Here is a 7,193-nt window from a genome sequence, read left to right on the forward strand (position 1 = left end):
AGGGTTATTAACCACAAAGAGAGAGATTTTAAGTGAGTACAACTAATGAGGCATAAAAATCAGAAATGGTTACAAGAAAAATAAAGATACAATGCTTATTGGTGCCTAACAAACAACATTAGATTCAAAGCAAAGTTTTCTCACCACATGCTTTCAGCAGTCTTACTGAGCAAACCCTTTCGGTCAGAAACCCGCCTCCAGAATCCAATAGCTGTTTCCTTTGTCTCTTCAGGTACAGTGAATGTGACGGCCAGGCAGAGAGAGGGATGCCTGGGAGTGTTTGTCCTTTTATTTTATAATTGCAGTCCCCCTCTTCAAAAAAAAATTACAGCTCAGCTTGTGAGATATGTTTAAATCATAGCACAATGCGATTTAGTGACTCCCATTGAAGAAAAAGAATCCAGTGGCCTGGACCATGTTCTAAAATATGTACCAACGGCTACAGTTCTGAGTTACTAAAATCATACAGTGTTGGGTTCCTGTAGGAAATGAAACCTGTGAATCTCTTGTCTTACGATTATTGCAAAACTTTCAAGCAGCTTTTCCTTTGCTGTTTTCTTTATGGAGACTGAGACTGCATCTACTGGATGTAACACTTTGGATTTAGATCTGCTGCTATTTTGTCATATCTTGCACTGAATTTGAACAAACTCTTCTTTCACATGTAGCTCAGAGAAACAAGCAAGCAGATGGATAAGGAAGAACAAAGGAAAATTTGACTTGCTTTCAAGTCTGCTTTCATGATCATTGGTGAGGGCTCCACTCAGATAAAAACTGATTTCTGCAGTTTGGTCCAGGAAACATCCTGGGGCTTGAACTGCCTGAGCACCAAGGATCTTAAACTTGATTCTGGAGGGAAAAAAGTTCTTTCTGCTGCTCCCACGGTGCTGAGATTCAAATTCTGACAACATCCACCTAACCCTCCTAGGGCTGACTCCTCTCTTTGGAAGATGGTATATATAGAAAGTATTTAAATAATAACACCCCCTACACAACCTTTGCCCCAATCTCAAATTGAACTCAAACCAAAACTCTGAAATTGACTAAAGTTTGGTTAATTGTTTCTTTTAAATTTTCTTTTTCATTTGTCTTGTACTTCCATGCAAGTCCTTATGCTTCTTACTTCTGGACTGGAAGAAGAAAACAGATTTCTTAGTTCTTTGTTCTTTCACGCTTGTCAGACTGGTTTTGCCCCTTGCTTACTGTTATTCCAAACATATTTCTCAGGGGAGCAGTAAACTGAATACTTGGGATCGAGTGTGTTCTCAAGGTTAGCAGATGCAACTCCCAATGGGAGCTGGCCTCCAACATTACCATGCTTTTGTATTGGTTTAATTCCTGGATTAACATGACTGAAGTCAAATTGACCCTTATTTTGCTAGCTTGATCTGTTTCCTCTGCAACTGTCACCGTTGGTCTCCACAGAGAGCTTCCTTCTTTTCACATTTCTTTGGCTTATCTGTTAAGTGTCTATAGATACGTATTAAAATATAGCAGGCAACGTTTCCTTATAATCATATGCAGTAATGAGAGCTTTCTACCAAAGAGATTGCAGTGTTATGCATTCCAAATCTATCTTTGTCGGGCAAATAACGTCTAATGGTCCTGCTTGCTGCACCTGTGAGTGAATATAATGCCTTCCAAGCAGATGGACATGACTGTAGTGAGGCGAGACACCATTATGTGCTTCAAGTACAGGTATATGATACCCAGTCAGAAATGCCCAGTGTACTAAATTTATTCCCCCATAGTTCAGCACATATACTAGTGACATCCCAGTGCTGTGCTGGATTAATCTTAAATGTCTATGGTTCCCCGGGTTCACAAAGAGAGGTTTTGGTCTATGTTGAATTAAGTGAAGTTGTGCATACTGGAATAGAAAGAGACAGTTTAACAGTGAAACATTTATTTGCCTTGCTTTGAAAATGTATATGGAATATGTCATAAAATGCCAAGCTTTACCCACCTTCAGCCAACTGTTTCACAGGCTTTCATGCAGGTGGGGTGCAGAACAGAACTGGATACAGCCCTAAATGATTAATGAAAAGGAAATGGGCAATGATCTTTCATAAGCAGAACCAGTAAGCTATCTGCAGACGTCTATATGAATAATAGAGGACCCAGTGATTTGACTAAATCAGCATGCTAAAAGAACTTTGAAAATTTCTTTCAGAACACTAAGTATCTTGCAATCAACTTCTTTTCTAAATATTGAGCCAGACCTTCAATTGGTGTAAATCATCTCAGCCACATTGATTTCAATGATGCTACACCAATTCACACCAACTGAGAACCTGGCCAAAAAAATTCAAGCACCATCTTCCACACTACCATACTAACACCATATAATTATCTCATTCATATAAATTATAACAAATATATGTCATTAAAATAAGTAACTACAACTCCTAGAAATCACTTCCATGGGTACAACCCATTTTATGTATCCATACAAACATGTTAAAGCAAGGAAAGAGAAGCATATTCCTCTTCAATAATATTTGTACCTTGCTATTCAGTTTTAGTAACAATTTAGTAATAATTGTGCAATGTAGAAAGAATCCAAAGCAACTGTGGCTGAAAAGGAACCATTTTCAGCAGGTATAATGTTGCAAGAAATGATTAACAAAACAAGGCTTTGCTTGTTTCCAGTGAACATACTATAAATCTTTTAAAACAAAAAAGATCAACACCTTAATTTATTTACATATCAAAACCACTCTGAGTCTTCTTCTGATATAATTTACATTGGTTTTACATTGGTGTAACTCCACTGACTTTGGTGGAGTTAATCTTGATCTACATCCACACAACTGAGGGCAGGATCAGGTCCAATGTAGATTCTTCTTATATTTTCAATGTAACTTTATATGAGATATCAAAAAACATTATACCTGGCCAATAGTGTATCATATTTCGACAGTGACTAACTGTTCAGCCTTCGTACTGTGGAAAAGCCAAGATTTGAAACTCACAGACAGGAATGAACAAGGTTTATCATAAAGTGTCACAGAAGTTGTGGTGTGGTGTCTTTTTCTTCAGGAATCCGGAACACTCAGTGCCCCCAAAAGGTTTGAATCCTGGCTAACAAGAGAAAAGAAACTGGTCTTCACTGAGAACATTTGCCCACCATAGTCATATGACATTTATAAAAAAACAAAGACAAAAACACCCCCCCCCCCCACTACCATTGCAATCTCCATTTAGAACCAAAAATACTTATATTTTTATTTTAGAAGAAGGAATCCTTATTTAGAAACAGGAATGTGTATGTTTTAAATGGAGAAAAATCTATATTTGAAAGATTTCATACCTTCATTCTCTGCTACTTGGCCACTGAAAACCCAGCTACTTGTCATATTGGCAAATCAACTAATCACCGTGAAATAGCAATTGTTTTGACTGGATAATTGACTACAGGTGCACTGAATTAAGTATCCATTTTGGAGTCAGAGATATAAAAAGAAGGGGATTTAAAAACAAAACAAAAAAATACCACCTTCCCTTCCAAAGCAATAATCATTTGGAAACTGTGGTTCCTAGAACATCCCTGCAGCATTACTTTAGAAGAGGTCTTCTCCCTCTGCAATGCTGCAGGGAAGTGCATCTGTTCCACTGACACGATTTCAAAGAAAAAGGAGAAACAGAGCCATGGGGAGGAAAGTGAATGTTGTGGGATCCAGTGACAGTTTGTGATAACTCGGTTGATCACCTTTATAAAATCCACAACCATATTGCACTGCGTTCCAGATGACAAAAGTGTTTGGCCCTGTCCCAACAGTCCAAATGCTGTCAACCAAAAGGCAGCTGAGCAAATTAAATGGATAATTAAGGGCTTGTCTACATGGCAACTAAGTGCCTGGCATGCTGGGGTGTTTATCTACAGTGCACTAACTGGCGTGCGGACCCTACTACTGCACTCTAAAAGTTCTGTCGTGTGCTTTGACATACTGAAGAATAGCAATAAGTCAATGTTTACCGGGAAACTTTTGGTGCACGGTAGCTGGGTCCACATGGCCCAGCTAGTGTGCTGTAGATGCACTCCCTAGCTTGTCATACATTCTGTCTCAGTGCAAACAAACCCTAACATTATCATTAGTCATTTATATTACAGTGGCACTCAGAGGCCCCAGTCAGGATCAGGGCCCCTTTGTGCTGTACACGCACAGATGAAGAGATAGGATCTTTCTGAAAAAAAGATGCTAAGTTGCTTTCCAAACCACAGTAGAACCTCAGAGTGACTAACTGAGCAGTCAACCACACGCGTCATTTGGAAGCAGAAGTACATAATCAGGCTGCATCAGAGAGAGAAAACAACAACTACAGTACAGTACTGTCTTAAACTACTAAAAAAAATGGGGAAAGCAGGCTCTGAGAGGTGCTTACCTCAAGCGGCTCCTGGAAGCAGTGGCATGTCCCTTCCCCAGATCCTACGCATGGAGCAACCCCCAACCCTTGCAGCGGGGCCATGCTGCAGCTTCTGGGAGTTGTGTCTTGCGGCCCCCGATCTGGAGTGGGGCCGAGCCACGTGGTGCGGCCCCTGACCCAGCGCCCCCGCTGAAGCTCGTGGGCTGGGCTTTAGTTTTCCCACCCCTGGTCTAAAACAGCATCTTCCCTCCACTTGTTTGTAGGAATCTTCAGCTGGAATCCATGCAGACTCCTCCTCTGCTGAAATCACTGCTAGCCAGTCAGCTAACTGATTAACCACTCAGTTAAGTGTATAAAGAAAACCCTGTTACAAGAAAATACAAAACGGAGAATAGCAAAATGGAAATGACTCTTTCCCCATTACTACATTTAAAGAAAAGTTGGTGAATCAGACTAGCTGAGACAATTTAACTAGAACAGTTTGGCTAAAATCAAAATAACATTCAAAGCATACAATTAAAATAGAAGTTATTTTTCCCTCCCAATTTCCCCTTGCTATAATTAGCATTGTCCAGGCTTCCCTATTAGAGGGTTAACAATATCACTAACCTGCTGCGAAATGCTTCAGAGTTAGGGACAACAGCCTGCTCCCAGGCTCACCTTCTCCCAACTCACACAGGGCACATGGACTTCTGCAAATAGCTGCCCTGACTGAGTCTGACCCCAACAACAGCGAACCTATTGGAGCAGACTCAAAACTACCACACCCAATTCCAGAAGCTTCTGGTTGTGGAGTGCTTAATGTGCCTAGCAAACTTACCTGGCAGGGGAGATACCATGATCATGAAGGTGGTTTTGCCAGGGTGAGGCTCATCCATTGCACTGAGGGTGCGCTGATCTTTGTGATTTCCCCAAATGCAGAAAACTCGACTGCATAATTTGTGGTAGTCGGGGACCACGTTCGCACTCTCCCCTGGAAAAAAAATCCCCAAAAGAATGACCCAGACACAACTCACTCCTACCTCTCGTCAGTGGGTCTCTTAAAGTAACCCTGCACATGGGTTACAATGAGAACAAGGAAACAGACCAATGGCAGGATGGCATCAGAAGTTCTAAAAACTATTGGCCAGATCCTCCAGCATAGTTAATGGAGCAATGCTGATTTAAAACAGCTGAGAATCTGGCCCTATATTTTTTAGTAAAGGCAAACATTGGAAAGGGAGAAGAAAATAGAAGAGAAGAGTAGGATGAGAAAAAAAGGATGTAGAAAGGGAGAGAGTGTCCTTGTTGCTGGAGAGGTTTGCGTATGCCATATTAATGACTAGGAGGAAATTGTGTATTGACTGTTTATATTGACTTCCATTAGTGTTATTAAAGTGAACCATGAATTTCATTCATAGTCTTATTTTCCACACTTCAAGGGGGTTTATTCTCCCATCAACGTGCAAGACATTTGCACGCATGCCTCCCGTTAATGCTAATGGGAATTAGACATGCACATTTTCTCTGCAAATCCCCACTGAATATTGTGCATAAATCCCACATGCATGGATAGATTAATAGGCCCAGAGATAGGCTGTGATTGCACACTTCTTAACCCTTAGTTTGTTTCTTGACTGTAACTCTAATGACTGCTGTCTTTTTCTAGGATCAAGGGGACAGATTATGTGCTGAATTACTCGCTATGTAGTTGCGCTGAAACCAATGCTCAAACTTCTGTAAAGCAGACAACGCAGAATTTAGTTCATTCTTCTCCTTTTATATCTCAGAGTAGTTAGAGTTGGCTGAATAACATTCACCAAATAATTTACTTGACGAATTTGGTGATTTTTTCTTCCAATTAATATTTTCAAGTATTTTCTCCATAATTTGCCCATCTCTACTTACACTGAATATGTATTCAATACTTGAAAATATTAATCTGAGTTAGAGTATGACACTTTAATGTGCACAATTTATGCAACTTAAATGGTTCACTAACTCTTTTTTTGGATGGCCTAATAATGGGCCAACTCCTCTGCTGATGTAAATCAGTGATGCTCCATTGACTGCTGTGGATCTATGCCAGCTGAGGATCTCTTCTACTGCATCTAATAGCAGCTACACTGTAGCACCAGAAGATTACTCAGTTGTTCTGCACTGTGGGTTGCAAATAGACTGTGCCCTCTAAATAGCATATTGTTATATTATAAATGGAAACGATACTTTGCTCTCCTATACCAGCTTTTGTCTGAGGAGTTCAAAGTGCTCAACATAATTATTTCATTTTGCCTCAGAAATTCTTGTGAAGTATGAAAATCTCTCCAATTTTACAAGAAAAATTCAGAGAGGTTAAGTGACTTGCCCAGGGCCAGACAGTTCAGTGCCACAGCCAGAAAGAGATCACATGAGTCTCAGTCTAAGTGTCATGCTATCACCAGCATATGGTTTTATACCCCTGTCAGTTAAGGATCTGGCTAGTAATGACCTCTGATATTTTTACTCTCATTTTCTGGTGGATACTTAACCAAGTGCTACAAGCAACCCAGGAATCAAAGCAGCATCATTCCTTCACCTTCCTGGTTGATTTTTGCTCAAGGTATTTAGGGTGGCAGCAATAAAAGAGCAATACCTTAGTGTTTTGCTTGTGCTAGAAAGGAAAAGGATTCAGCAACAGGGAAGCAAGTCTGGAGGGACTGGCTTATGATGCAAAGAACCCAGTGAGCAAAGTTCTGCCCTGACTTACACCCTTGGGCATCTGGTGAATTTGAATTTGACCCCATGTATCATACAGAGTGGCCAAATGGTGACTCTCTCTCTCTCTCTCTATTAATTTGAATGGTGTA

General features: G+C 40.3%; 1 non-coding gene across 1 annotated transcript; it reads left to right on the forward strand.

Moving 5' to 3' along the window:
- Window positions 1–5,180: 5,180 nt before the first annotated feature.
- Window positions 5,181–5,344, forward strand: LOC140905659 (U1 spliceosomal RNA). The gene has a single exon (XR_012156904.1). It is a non-coding gene; the product is annotated as a U1 spliceosomal RNA (small nuclear RNA).
- The last annotated feature ends 1,849 nt before the right edge of the window (window positions 5,345–7,193 follow it).

Source organism: Lepidochelys kempii, chromosome 1 (assembly GCF_965140265.1).
Source record: "Lepidochelys kempii isolate rLepKem1 chromosome 1, rLepKem1.hap2, whole genome shotgun sequence".
NCBI classification, from domain to species: Eukaryota; Metazoa; Chordata; order Testudines; family Cheloniidae; genus Lepidochelys; species Lepidochelys kempii.